At 39.0% G+C, this 14716-nt stretch overlaps 1 non-coding gene across 1 annotated transcript; it reads left to right on the top strand.

The window, feature by feature from the left end:
- Window positions 1–3146: 3146 nt before the first annotated feature.
- On the top strand, window positions 3147–3250 carry LOC112787995 (small nucleolar RNA R71). Its single transcript, XR_003195377.1, has one exon. It is a non-coding gene; the product is annotated as a small nucleolar RNA R71 (small nucleolar RNA).
- The last annotated feature ends 11466 nt before the right edge of the window (window positions 3251–14716 follow it).

Below are 14716 nucleotides of genomic sequence, written 5' to 3' on the forward strand. Positions count from 1 at the left end.
TTCAAGTTTGGGTGGAAGCCCTTTTTGAATTAATGCCCTGCATTCTTCAGTGAGCAGTATAGTTTCGTTCTCATGCCAACTCCTCTTCTTGTTAATAAGCTCTTTCAAGAACTTTGCATATAGAGGCATCTGCTCTAGTGCCTCAACCAGTGGAATGTTTATCTCCAATTTCTTGAAGACTTTAAGAAATTTAGAGAATTGTTAGTCCTTAGTCTCCTTGTTAAACCTTTGGGGATATGGCAATGGAGGTGTGAAGTTCACTCCCTGCCTATGATCCTTGGTCGGTTCTTCCATTGCTTTCTTCCCTTTTCTTGAGATTTGTGGTTGGTCTTCTGGTGCACAAAATTGTGATCCCCAACAACGGCGCCAAAAACTTGGTGCACGAAATTGTAATCTCAGGCAACGGCGCCAAAAAACTCTGTACACACGTCTTAATAAATTGTTTTTCATTCACAACTTCGATACAACTAACCAGTAAGTGCACTGGGTCATCCAAGTAATAAAACCTTACGTGAGTAAGGGTCGATCCCACGGAGATTGTTGGTATGAAGCAAGCTATGGTCACCTTGTAAATCTCAGTCAGGCGGATATAAAATGGTTATGGAGTTTTCGAAATTAATACTAATTAAACGGAAAATAAAGATAGAAATACTTATGTATATCACTGGTGAGAATTTCAGATAAGTGTATAGAGATGCTTTCGTCCCTCTGAATCTCTGCTTTCCCGCTGTCTTCATCCAATCAGTCCTACTCCTTTCTATGGCTGGCTTTATGTAAGGACATCACCATTGTCACTGGCTACTTTTCATCCTCTCTGGAAAATGGTCCGATGCGCTGTCACTGCATGGCTAATCGTCTGGAGGCATCACCGTGGTCAATGGCTGCATCCTATCCTCTTGTGAAAATAGTTCAAATGCTCTGTCACAGCACAGCTAATCATCTGAGGTTCTCGATCATACTGGAATAGGATTCACCCTCCTTTTGCGTCTGTCACTACGCCCAGCACTCGCGAGTTTGAAGTTCGTCATAGTCATTCAATCCCAGAATCCTACTCGGAATACCACAGACAAGGTTTAGACTTTCCGGATTCTCATGAATGCCGCCATCAATCTAGCTTACACCACGAAGATTCTGATTAAGAGATTCAAGAGATACTCATTCAATCGAAGGTAGAACGGAAGTGGTTGTCAGGCACGCGTTCATAGGGAATGATGATGATTGTCATGTTCATCACATTCAGGTTGAAGTGTGAATGAATATCTTAGAAGCGGAATAAGTTGAATTGAATAGAGAAACAGTAGTACTTTGCATTAATTCATGAGGAACAGTAGAGCTCCACACCTTAATCTATGGAGTGTAGAAACTCTACCGTTGAAAATACATAAGTGAAAGGTCCAGGCATGGCCGAATGGCCAGCCCCCAAAACGTGATCAATATGATCCTAATATGAACTAAAAATCATAAGATGTCAAATACAATAGTAAAAAGTCCTATTTATACTAAACTAGTTACTAGGGTTTACAGAAGTAAGTAATTGATGCATAAATCCACTTCCGGGGCCCACTTGGTGTGTGCTTGGGCTGAGCTTGAATGTTGCACGTGCAGAGGCTCTTTCTGGAGTTGAACGCCAGGTTGTAACGTATTTCTGGCGTTCAACTCTGGTTCGTGACGTGTTTCTGGCGTTTAACTCCAGACAACAGCGTAGAACTGGCGTTCAACGCTCTTTTACATCATCTAAACTCGGCCAAAGTATAGACTATTATATATTGCTGGAAAGCCCTGGATGTCTACTTTCCAACGCAATTGGAAGCGCACCATTTTGAGTTCTGTAGCTCCAGAAAATCCACTTTGAGGGCAGGGAGGTCAGAATCCAACAGCATCAGCAGTCCTTCTTCAACCTCTGAATCTGATTTTTGCTCAAGTCCTTCAATTTCAGCCAGAAAATACCTGAAATCACAGAAAAACACACAAACTCATAGTAAAGTCCAGAAATGTGAATTTAACATAAAAACTAATGAAAACATCCCTAAAAGTAACTAGATCCTACTAAAAACATACTAAAAACAATGCCAAAAAGCGTATAAATTATCCGCTCATCATCTTCCCTTTCTTGAGCCTGCTTGCCTGTTGTCATATTCTTGTTGCTGGCTTCCTCTTTCTCTGTTGGCTCTTTGTTGCTTTCCTTAGGCTTCTTGGTTGTTTCTTTGTTGTCTACCAATGTCTTTCCACTCCTCAGCTGTATAGCTTTGCACTCTTCTTTTGGATTAGGAATGGTGTCACTTGGTAATGAGCTTGATGGCCTTTCAATAGCAATTTGCTTGGAAAGCTATCCAATCTGCCTTTCCATATTCTTCATGGAAGCTTCCTGGTTCTTTGTTGTCATCTTTTAGTGCTTCATCATTTTCTCTATTAAGAGCTCCAAGTTAGTAATCCTCTGAGAGTCTTGTGAGATTGGTTGGTTGTGGTGTGTTGAGGGTTGATGGTAAGTGTTTTGGTTGGTGGCTTGGTTATTGGATGGATGATGGTTAGAGTTGAGGTAAGTGTTTTGGGGTTTTCTATATGTATTTTGGTTGTTATTCTGCTGGTTGTTGTGGTTTGTGTTTTTCCAACTGTTTTGGGTTGAATTTCTCTGCCATGGCTGTTCAGTCTGAGTGTGATTGTCTCCCCATTTGAGGTTGGGGTGGTTCTTCCAGGATGGGTTATAAGTGTCACCATAAACCTCATTGTGTCCAGAGCCTTGATTGTGCATGTAATTCACTTGTTTTTGCTGTTGATCTTCACAAGCTTCTTCACCTTGCCCCCATGTGGTTGATGGCTGACTTGTATTTACTGCTGCAACTTGGAGGTTATCAATCCTTTTGGCCATTTGCTCAAATTATTGTTGAATTTACTGCTGCGTTATTTTGTTTTGAGTTAGGATTGAGTCTACTCCTTCCAACTCCATCACTCCCTTCCTTTATGATGGTTGGCATTGCCTTTGGTGAGCAAAGAAATATTGGTTGTTAGCCACCATATCAATGAGATTTTGGGCCTCCTCTGCAGTCTTCATGAGTTGCAAAGAGCCTCCAGCTGAGTGATCCAGAGCCTCCTGAGATTTCAATGTCAAGCCTTCATAAAAATTCTGCAATATGTCCCATTCATTGAACATTTCAGGAGGGCACTTCCTGATTAAAGCCTTGTATCTCTCCCATGCCTCATAGATGGGTTCAGTATCCATCTGTGTGAATGTTTGTACTTCAGTCTTCAATCTAATAATCCTCTGAGGTGGGTAAAATTTGGCAAGGAACTTGCTCACTAGATCTTCCCAATTGTTGATGCTATCTCTTGGAAAGGATTCCAACCATTGAGTAGCTTTGTCTCTGAGGGAAAATGGAAATAACAACAACTTATAAATGTCAGGATGTACACCGTTGATTTTGACAGTATCATAAATCCTCAGAAAGGTGGATAAGTGTTGGTTTGGATCTTCAAGTGGTCCTCCTCCATAGGAGCAGTTGTTTTGAACTAAGGTGATGAGCTGTGGCTTCAGTTCAAAGTTGTTTGCATTAACATTTGGGGTAAGAATGCTACTCCCACAATGTCTAGGATTTGTAAATGTATAGGAAGCCAAAACTCTTCTCTGTGGTGGATTGTTGTTGTTGTTGGCTGCTCCTGCTGGTGAATTCGTTGGGTTTGTTGAGTGTTCCTCCATTTCTTGGAATTCTTCTTCTGAATCCTCTTCTCCAATAATGCCTTTTCCTCTTTCTGCTCTTCCCAACCTCCGAAGGGTTCTTTTGTCTTGTTCACAAAAGGTGGGTATAGCTCCCCTTGTCCCTAACATACAAACCAGTCATAAAAATCACACAAAACTAGAAAAAAAACAAGAAAACTCCACTTATTGCTAAAGTGAGGCTTTAGTTAGCTTAAGCAAAAATTCAAACAGTTAGTGTTTTAGTCAAAATTAAAGGAAAAATGCTTGATCTAGATTACCACCTCACTTAATCATTGTCAATCTAATCAATCCCCAGCAACGGCGCCAAAAACTTGACGTGTGGAAAACGATCCAACACAAAGCTCACCGACAAGTGTACCGAGTCACATCAAGTAATAATAACTCATGTGAGTGAGGTCGATCCCACAGGGATTGAAAGATTGAGCAATTTTAGTTTAGTGGTTGATTTAGTCAAGCGAACAAGAGTTGATTTGAGTGATTTGTATCCAACAGAAGCTAAATTGCTTGAAATTTAAAGGGAGAGGGATAATTGACAAGAATTTAAAGTGCAGAAGAATTAAAAGAGCTGAATCTTAAAGTGCAAGTAATGTAAATTGCAGAAACTTAGATTGCAAGAAATGTAAATGACTGAAGCTTAAAGTGCAAGAAATGTAAATTTCCTGAATTATAAAAGGAATTGGGAATTTGGATTGCAGAAATTAGACAAGAGAAAGTAAAATGGAATTAAACAGAGAAGCGGAATATGAATTAAAATGGCAACAGATCAAATCAGAAGAGAACAATTGTTTGAAAATTCGAACAGCAAGCAAAATGTAACATCAATTGCAATGGTTCAAAAGAAATCACAGATCTCAGGGTTAGAAGAGACTTGAGAACAAGTCTAGATCTCAATCCTTCCTTGATCCAACTAAGAACACAATTGCAAACCAAATGAAAGATGGAAATTAGTAAAGAAACTTGAATTATGCAAGAAAAGGAAACAAAGAGATCTCAAGGGTGAGGTTGAGACAGAATTTCCTCAACTTTTCACTATCAAGACTCAAGCAAGCTTTACAGAAAAGAAAATAGAAAACCCAGAGAGGAAGAGAACTCAATTCTCCTCCAGATTCTCCAAGATCCAAAATCAAAGTTACTGAATGAAAATTCTAAAAGAAGAAAAGGTGAAAGTAAAAGTAAAAGTAAAGTCCTTTCTAAATCAAACTAACATCTATTTATACACTTCCTTCTAATGATCTTTAAGCCTTGAATTTGGGCCCTTAGCCTTGATGGAATTGGATTGAAGATAGCCTCTGTTGATTGCTCTTGGTCTTGAGAAGAAACCCATTTGCATAATGGACTTTGGGATCATCCACGTTTGAGTCAACGTTTGAGGCAAACGTTGACTCAAACATCTTGTATTAGCTTTATGCAGAATGGAGTTTTGCTGTCACTCACGTTTGAATTCACGTTTGAGGTCAAACGTGCTCCCTCCAAGGTAATTTTGCGGCCAACGTTTGACCTCACGTTTGAGGAAAACATTGGCGCAAACGTTAAGTCCTCCTGGGTGTGTTATTGAGCCAGCGTTTGACCTCAACTTTGAGGCAAACGTTGGTGCAAATGTTGGCTTCTCCTGGATGTATTTTTTGAGCCAATGTTTGACCTCAAGTTTAAGGCAAACGTTGGTGCAAACGTTGGCTTCTCCTGGTTTCTTCTTAAGCCAATGTTTGACCTCATGTTTGAGGCAAACGTTGGCACAAACGTGAGCTCTTCCCAAGGTGGCGTTACTGCCTTCATTTCCATTGCTGCCATCCCCTTTCTTCAACCTTCCTCTATGCCTTTTGGTCACCTGTCATCAATCAACAAATGCATCAAAGCTATGCTAAAATCATGAGACTTCTTCTCATCCTTGACATATAAGCAATTATAGCACAAAACCTCATGAAAATGAATCAATTTACTCATGGTTGATTGAATCCAAATACACATGAATTTCTACCCAAATGGCTTACTTGTAACTCAAGAAAGTGTATAAAACCTATTAAAAACAAAGGAAAAAGACTAGTAAAACTAGGCTAAGATGCCTTGGCATCAGCGCTGTCGTGTCCGACCTGGTGGAACTGGTGGAGCTGGAGATGCTGCTGATCCTTCGTCACCGGAGGGTGGTGGTACCCGCAAGAGACTCCGATAAGATAATATTTAAGCAGGTTTTTATGGAGAATCAGAGTATGAGTTATACCTGGGTTCTCTAGTGCATTTATAATGATGTGGAGTGATCTTCTCTTTGAGTGAAGTCATCTTTATCTTCAAAGGAACCGCCCTTATCTTTCTAAGCTTGGGCTTTCTTTAGATTTGGGTCGTGTTCCTCCGTTTGGGCCTACTTGGGCCTCTGTAGCGATTCGGCCGAACTCTTTTATAAAGAGGTCGGGTAATCCTGATCCAAAGAGGTTGGTCAGCTTGTCTTTAACCAGCCTGGGTCGTACAGCTCGACCCAGGGCATGAACAGTGCCCCTGCTTGAGTGCGGTCTTCCTTTTGAGGTCGCGTCCTCGACCTCTTTTGAAAAGGCCGAGCTCGAGCACTCTTTTGTTGATCCTGTTGTAGAGCTCCTATTAATGATTTGAATATAGAGCATTTTTCTCACTCTTCCTTTAATTCCCCTTTTGCCATTTCCTTCTTCCCTCTTTCTTATTTCATTTTTGAATTTTCAAAAAGTGTCATCCCTTTAGTTTTTTCATTTTCTGGCTCGTTTGTGACTCTTCATTCTCTTGCTCCCAAGTTTTCACATCTTCATGCCTTCCTTACCTTCAGGAGTAATTGTGGTTTTCACGTTTTTGACCTTCGTCGCCTTCTTTACAAGTTAGTTTTCTTACCTTCATTCTTTATTCCTTGATGCTTGTTCTTTTCATGCTGCTTGATTTCAGGCTTGTTTTTTGGGAAACTTGATTCTCCTCTAGAGAAGATTTGAATCTTTGTGCTTTTGATCATTTGTTGATACGGTAGTTGATGCTTTTTAGGGTTTTGAGTGTTTTTGCTGTCTCTGATGGTATCCTCTGATTGAAGCTTTGGAATAATGAACTGTTTATTTTTGAAAAAAGATTGCATCTTTGATGATTTTTTCCTGACATGCTTGGTGTTGATAGTTCCTTTTGCTGATAAACTGTGAAAAGATGGCAATTTTGATGACTTTTTGATTCGTGGCTTTCTTTTCGGAGTGTCGCTTTTTTGAAAGAGGGTTATTTTTCTCGTTTGAGAGATGTCGGGGTGGAGACTTGTAGATTTTTCCTGAGTCCTTACTCTGTTACTGCCTCCAAAGGATGCCCCTGGACCTTGGTGCGAGTCCTGGAGTTTCCTTTCGATATTGTCTCTGACTTCCAGTATTTGCATGTTTTAGTTCGAGTTGTATTTGTCCGAGTTGTTCTTGTGATTTGCTCGAGCTGTGTGTTTAGTAACCCATTTTCCTTTTTTCTTACTGTAGGACTAGTTGACCCATGTCTTCTCGCAAAAATATTGTCGAGACATCCTCCAAAGTTCCCAAGGGCATGTCTGACTGGCTGGACTCCCTCGTCCTGATGTGCATTTCAGTGGTTAACTCTGAATACTGCGTGCAGCTTAGAAAACATCACCGGATCTGTAGTAGTAGAGATCAGGATAATAACTACGAGTTGGTAGCGCCTGACCTTGACGAGAGAGTTTGCTTTCCTTCTCTGACCCAGGGGGAACGTCCTTTCTTCTTTGCTTATGATTACTTTTTTAGCCAAATGAACATTACTATTCCTTTTACCTCTTTCGAGACTGATTTGTTGTGGTCATGTAATGTAGCTCCATGATGACATGTCATCATGTCATATTTTTCTATGCTTTTTCATACAAGAAATTGATAATTAGTGCTTAAATATTGCATTCTTTTGTGCTTAAATGGTATATTTCCTTGATCTTTTGATTTGATAAATTTTGTAGGAAATAAGAAGAAAAAGAAGCAAAAGAGCACAAAATAAGCTAAAAAGAAGAAAAGAAGAATTCTGGGCACGCTTTGGAACCTTAGGCCACGCTTTTAAAAGCGTGGCCCATGACCATGAAGCCATGGCATGCATTAATGCTTTATGCATTCATTATCATGAGTTAATGAATTAAAGCATGCATGCACTTAATTATCAAAGCCTTATGCATGTATTTAATTAATGATGCCATCATGAACCATGCAATATCAATGCAATGGCATTATTAATAAATGAAATGCAATTGGCAAACAATGAATACCATGGCCAATGAAAGCATGCAAACTTTAATTTCCAATGCAATTAACGTTAATGCACTAAAGCATTATTAATTAAAGCCATACATTGCAAATAAGTGCTTTAATATTAATGCATTAAGCTTTATTAAAGTAAACACAAGCATGCATGTAACGTTGCAAAATTAAAGCTGAAAGGGGACGTTTGCGTTCAAGTTGGCCTCAAACGCCACCTCCAACGCCAGCAAAAGTTCAGCCAGGATTGAAGTTGGATGCCCAACGTTTGCGTTCACGTTTGACCTCAAACGTGAGGTCAAACACCAGTGACAGATGGTTGGCTGGTCTGCAAAACGTCCTTACACGAAGACGTTTGAGTCAATGTTTGACCCCAAACGTTGACTCAAACGTGAATGCTCCAAAGTCCAAACTGCAAGCAGATTTCTTCTCAAGACCAAGAGCGATCAATTAGGGCCATTTTCAACCCAATTCCAAAGCAAGCAAAGCCTATTATCATCACTCAAAGGCACAAGAGATAGTTAAAATAGGAATTTCATTTAATTGTAATTTGTTTTTAATTTCACTTTTATTTTGGTAAAAAGCCTATATGAGGTTGGCTCTAATAGAGAGCATTAGAGGCTGGCTCCATTAGGGAGTAGTAGGAGTAGGATTAGAGAGCTCTCTCTTAGTTTTCATTTTTGTTTTGAATCTTGGGTTGAGAATTGAAGAAATTCTATTTCAATCTCACCTTGAAAATTCTCTCTGTTTGCTTGTCTGCATAATTTCAGTGAATTGTGATTTAAATCAAAGCTCTCTTTATTGCTTTCATCTCTATTTCTTCTTCAATTTGTTTGCTGTTGGATCAAGGAAGGGATTGAGATCTAGACTTGTTTTCTAGTCTCATTGAGCTCCTGAGATCTTCAACTTCTCATTTAGATTTTGCAATTGAGCCAAGCTGCTTTCTATTTTGATTTTTCAAGTGATGTTCCAAATCTATTTGAATCTGCTGCATCTTTTACTTCTCTGTTTGATTGCTATTTACACTTCCTTGTTTGATTTCTTGAATCCCAGCTCCCAAAATCCTTTTATTCTTCCTGCAATTTAGATTTCAGTTGCTTGAATTATTGCTTCCTTTAATTTCTAGCACCCAGCCCCCTTTACATTTGATGCAATTTATATTTCTTGTCATTTAAGATTTTGCCAATTTACTTTTCTTGCTCTTTAAGCTTATGCCAATTTACATTCTGCAACTTTAAATTCATTGCAATTCACTTTTTGTTGGCTACATTTCATCCAATTTCACTTCAATGTTAGCTTGACTAAACTAATCACCCACTAAAGTTGCTTGATCCATCAATCCCTATGGGATCGACCTCACTCTAAGTGAGTTTTACTACTTGATGCGACCCGGTATACTTGCCAGTGAGTTTAGGTGATTGGAATTTGTTTTCCAAAATATCCATCACTCCATCCCAACTTCATCCGAACTCATGGGGCTTTATTAAGATCTTTCAGTTGTTGTGTCACGAATTGGATGTTAAGCCTTCTCAAACCCTCTTTCTCTACCTTTATTGTTTTGACTAAACCTGGGGCAGCTAAGAAGAAGGCTTCCGGGATTTCTTTCCAAGCTGCCCAGGGAAAGAAAGTTTTTTCTATGTATGATGAATCTTTTAGGGATTTTAAGAACTATTTCTTCAAGGTCCGAGCTGTTGAGGGAGCTCGGCCCTTCTTTTCGGATGAGAATAATGAACCTGCCTTTCCCCTATTCTGGCAACAAAATGTAGTAGTGTCTAGGTATACTTGGAAACTGTTGGATGAGATTGAGCAGGCTTTTATTCAAGTACTGGAGGAGAATTGGGGGGAGCCTCCTCATCTTGATACGAAGAGATTTTTGGGGAATCCCTCCCTTCTTCGAACTGAATTGGGTAGCTGCCGATTTCTTTGCTAGCTTTATCTTTGTTTATTTTGTTTGTTTTGTCACTCTATCTCTTTCTAACTTGCAATTTTTGGTTTTGCTGCTTTTGGCTTTCAGAGATGGTGAAGACTACTGATGGTATGAAAGCTTTTAAGAGGGCCCGGAAGGCAACTACTGCCCAGAATATTTTGGCCAAAGGTCCTAGGGAGGGATCTTCTAATATTACACTTAGGAGATTGACCTCGGACACGTCAGGGCTGAAGAAGATCATCCCGACTCCCCACGTCAACCTAGCTTCTTCTGATCCTCCCCAGCCGACCCCTGGTGCTGCCTCTCCTTCTGCTGCTAGTCCTCTCCCTAACAAGTAGAGGACTATTGAGCCTTTCAATTTGGATGCCCCTGATTTTGACGATGTGGGGTTTGTGGATAACCAGATCGCTCCTTATGGCCAAATTTATATGGATGATGTGTCCATTCTTCACCACCTGGATTTCATCACCCGGAGTAGTGTTAAGATGGCACACATAGGTGCAGCCTTATTTCGAACTACTCAGGATACCTCAGTTCATGCAACGAAGACCTTTATGGAGGAGGCCAAATCGGAATTTGATAGGATCAAGGGGTTGAAGGATGAGCTGGATGCCAAAGTGATCAAGTTGGAGCTGGATCTGGAAAAGGAGAAATCCCGAGCTACTGCCGCTGTGGCTTCTGCCAAGTTATCCGAGGAGACGGCGCTGCAGCATAAGGAGAGCTATGTCTGTACTTATGGCGAGTTATTGGAGGCAAGAGAGAGGCTGGAGAATGCTCATGCTATTTATGTCGAGCTTCAAAGTCATCTGGTGTGTAGTGTGACTGACGCATATGAGAACTTAAAGGCTCAGGTCTGAGTTCTTGCTCCCGAGCTCGACTTGAGTCTTTTTAGTTTAGATAATGTTATTGAAGATGGTAAAATCATCCCTGCCCCCGATGATGATGATGATGATGTAGATCATCCTCCTGCGCCATCAGCCAAAGCTTCTGCTGCTCTGACTTTTCCAACGCCTACAGCTGAGGTCGCCCGTCCCCAACCCGAGCCAGATTGTGAAATACTTAATCATGAGGATGGGACTGTGGACACTGTTCCTGTGAATATTATTCCTCCGCCTTTTGAAGCTGCTACTGGGGAAACCATGCACCCTTTATGAGTTATGTATTTATCTCTTCAGCCCGGCTTGTGGGCTTTTTGAACTCTGCTTCTTGTAATTTGTGGTTTGTTTGACTTGGATATTTTAGTTGCTTTCTTTAGCAAGTCTATTTAGAAAAACAACTGCTTTTGAACTCTTAAGGTCAACTTTTGGGTGGCCTTCTGAGTTTTGATTACAATAGCTTTGTTTCTTCATGATATGGTTGTTTGCAGCTTTTTTGCACTTCCAGGAATCTTTAGAGTGTTGGAGTCTTGCTGTCCGACCTCTTTTGATTGCCTTTATGTTTGTTTGTTTGCTACTTCTAGCCGAAGTGATTTTTGAGGCTAGATTCTTTTATTCTTTTTAGTATTCTCATGGAATACTTGTAAATTGCTTTTGGTGAGGTCATGGCCTTTTGGGTCGATTTGTGTCCCTTCTAACGCATGTAACAACCCTAATTTTCGAGTACGCGAGATCATTTCTAAAGACACAGATTTCTCCGAAAGATCAATAAAGGGAATACCTCTTCTGTATCATCAAGCATCTCAATCCTCATTGTCATTATATTATCATTAACTCAGGATCTTAGTTGAGACAAGCCCGATAACACAATCGCGAAGAACCTAGTTTTTGAACCGTATCGGTTAGGAGTTCTGATTCTAGTTTTCATAAATAGTCTCAGTTTGACGAACCAGACTCGACTCATGAGAGAAGAGAGATAATAGTATAATATTATCATTATATTAGTATTAGAAGATGCTTGAATGATATTATAAGGTTGCCTTATCTGTTTTAGTTAAAAATAGGAAATCGGTTTAACCGGGTTCATAGTTTACTGGTGCAGCTTAGCACCAGTAGTCTCTGATGACTTTAGCAATGCTAAGGCCTCATTATACATGTTTTATTCTCATAATAAATATGTTACTAGTTTCATTTATGCTAGTAGCTCAGAAAATAATTTTTAGAGATGTTTTTACAAGTGTTCCGATACATCTAGTTTTAGTAGTTATACACTTGAGATATTTTAATATTATTTTAACCCACCTCCAAGCCAACCAATCACAACTCACCTTAAACCCCCAAGACACTCCAAGGCTGGTCATTTACTCCCTTTGGCCGAAATTGAAAGGAGAGAAAAGAGAGAAAACTTCATGAACACTTAATCTTCAAAGCTTGATTTCTTCTGAACCAAAACTCAAATCGAAACTCCGATTTCATCAAAATGATCCTCTCTTCTTCCTCTACATAACCATGTAACTTATCAAGGCTGGAAATAAGGTGAGATGGCTGTTCCTTTCCCCTTTCAATTTGGTTTTCAAGGAAACATGCTTAATATGTATTTTCTTGATATTCTTCCTTAGGAATCATGCTTAACTTGACTTGAGGGCCATGAAACGTGAATTTCCAGAAAGTATAAGGTTAGAAATTACCTCCTAACATGCTGAGGGAGATTTGGTTAGTTGAGGGTTTTTGGATTTAAAGTTGTTCTTGATGTGATTTAGGAGGAAAAAGTGCTAAAGGACCACCTGAAAGTCTAACTGAATTAGGAGCAGCAAAACCAGGTAGGGTGTGACGAATTTAATGTTGATTGATTGTGTTTGAGATGTGTGATTATGATATGGTTTGGTTATGCTTGAAATTGATTTCTTATATGAGTTATTCTTGGTGAAAGTTTGTTGATATTTTGATGAAATTTGATGATATTTAAGCTATGAATGTTGTTCTTGAGTGCAGCTGGAAAAACGAACCCTAATCCTTAAATTGGGGTTCAATTTATGTTGAAATCATGTAGAAAAGATGGGGTTTTAGTGGCTGCTAATTTATTATGAATTATAGTAAAAATCGGTTGCTGAAAAGACTGAAAAATGGGTAAAAACAGAGAAAGAATCTGAAGAATTTATGAAGAACATGAAGAACACTTTGAGTGTGATGAAGAACAATGAAGAACAGGCTTTAGATCTTTAAAAGGGCAAGGAAGTAAAATTTTTGGTGTTTGAGGGGTTATTTGGTAATTTCTGAAAGTTAGGGTGGTTAAAGTAGAAATATTAAAAGTTACCGGGGTAAAAAGTTAATTTTAAAGGTTAAAAGGTAAAGGCAAGGTAATTTTAAAAAATTTAGTAATAAAATAATAAATAATAATAAAATATTAAATAATAATATTTAATTAAAAATAATATTTTAATAAAAATAATAAAATAATGCGAAAAAGGCAGTTTTCCGTAAAAGCTTTAGAAAGACAACTTTAAGCGCAAAATCTCATAATTACCTTCATAAAACACTTAGGGAGTGGTAATAACATGTTAGTGAGGCAAAATGAAAGATAAAAAGTTAAAGAAAAGATAAACACAAAAGAAAAGTCTGTAAAGTTTTAATGACAGAAAAACAGACAGAGATTTGTAAACGAACTAGGAGCAACATAGTTAGTTCTTGAGTTGCACCTAGGGTTAGGTATAATATGAAAAGTTAAACTGTTTCAGTATAGATTTAATGAACCTATACTTGGGACAGGCTAACTAATCATATCGAAATTTACATAAGCTTTAAATACATACGTTAAGCAGAGAAAAGAGTAACCAGAGCAGAGTAAAGAGATACAGAGAACAGAATAACCATAATAGAGTAAATAGATTAAGAGAAAAGAGTAATCATATTAGAGTAGAAAGACAAAGAGAAAAGAGTAATCTGATAAAGAGAAATGGTTTAAGTTAAGATGTTGTAAAAGTGAAAGATGTAAAGTTTGTATAGTATGATTGAACAGAGAAAGAAAGAGGTACTGCATAAGAATGTGAAAGTGATGATAAATAATGAGAATGATTATGTGATGATTTGCTGCGTGAAGGCAGTCAGATAGATGGTGGTACAACCACTGAGAGTGCTTTCCTGGGATACTTAGCTATAATGCTATTCTGTAAGTCAGAGGACTCTTACAGAGGTATCGAGAAAACACAACTAGCATATACTCCTGTAAGTCAAAGGACTCTTACAGTGAGTGTGTGTGTGCTCCTGTAAGTCAAAGGACTCTTACAGTGAGTGTGTTGAGCAGATATAAGTTAACTAGCTCCGCCATGCAAGTCAAAGGACTCTTGTAGTGGTTTGCCTCACAAGTCAAAGGACTCTTGCGAGGGGCATTGCCAACAGGGAAGCCTTACCTGGTCAAAGGACTCCGGGTAACGTCGGGAGCGGGTATGTAACCGACAAATGAGCTCATTACCTGCACTAGGGCTAGACATGCATCATACTTGGTTGTGCATTTTCTCTATTATGATTGTTGCATGAATGTATGCTTTCTTTGTTTGTATTCTATTCTCTGTGTCTGTGTTTGCGTTATTTTCTTGTATTCTTCTGTTTGTATTCTGTTATCTGATTTCTCTATCTTTTTTATTTATCTATATCTTCTATTTATTGCTTTTTTGTATTCTGCTATTTATCTGCTAAACAACACAGAATTAATGAACTTAACTAATAACTCCAACCCTACTAAGAATTCTCCAGTTCATACCCCTTCTCTCTCCCTTCCCCCTTCAGATGGAAGCAAGAGTTCCTTTCCGTAGTTCGCTGACGACCGTTTGCAAAAAGGATTCCGCTCTAGGTAGTCTTCTAAGTCTAGGGTGAATCCCGTTCTCTGTTTATATGTATATACTGTGAGACCAGCCAAAGTCTGCACCCCGTTTGTACGTGAACTTTAACCTAAATTCTGTGTACGAGACTCCAGTTGTGTGGC

The sequence above is a fragment of the Arachis hypogaea genome, chromosome 20, assembly GCF_003086295.3.
Source record: "Arachis hypogaea cultivar Tifrunner chromosome 20, arahy.Tifrunner.gnm2.J5K5, whole genome shotgun sequence".
Classification (NCBI taxonomy): domain Eukaryota; kingdom Viridiplantae; phylum Streptophyta; class Magnoliopsida; order Fabales; family Fabaceae; genus Arachis; species Arachis hypogaea.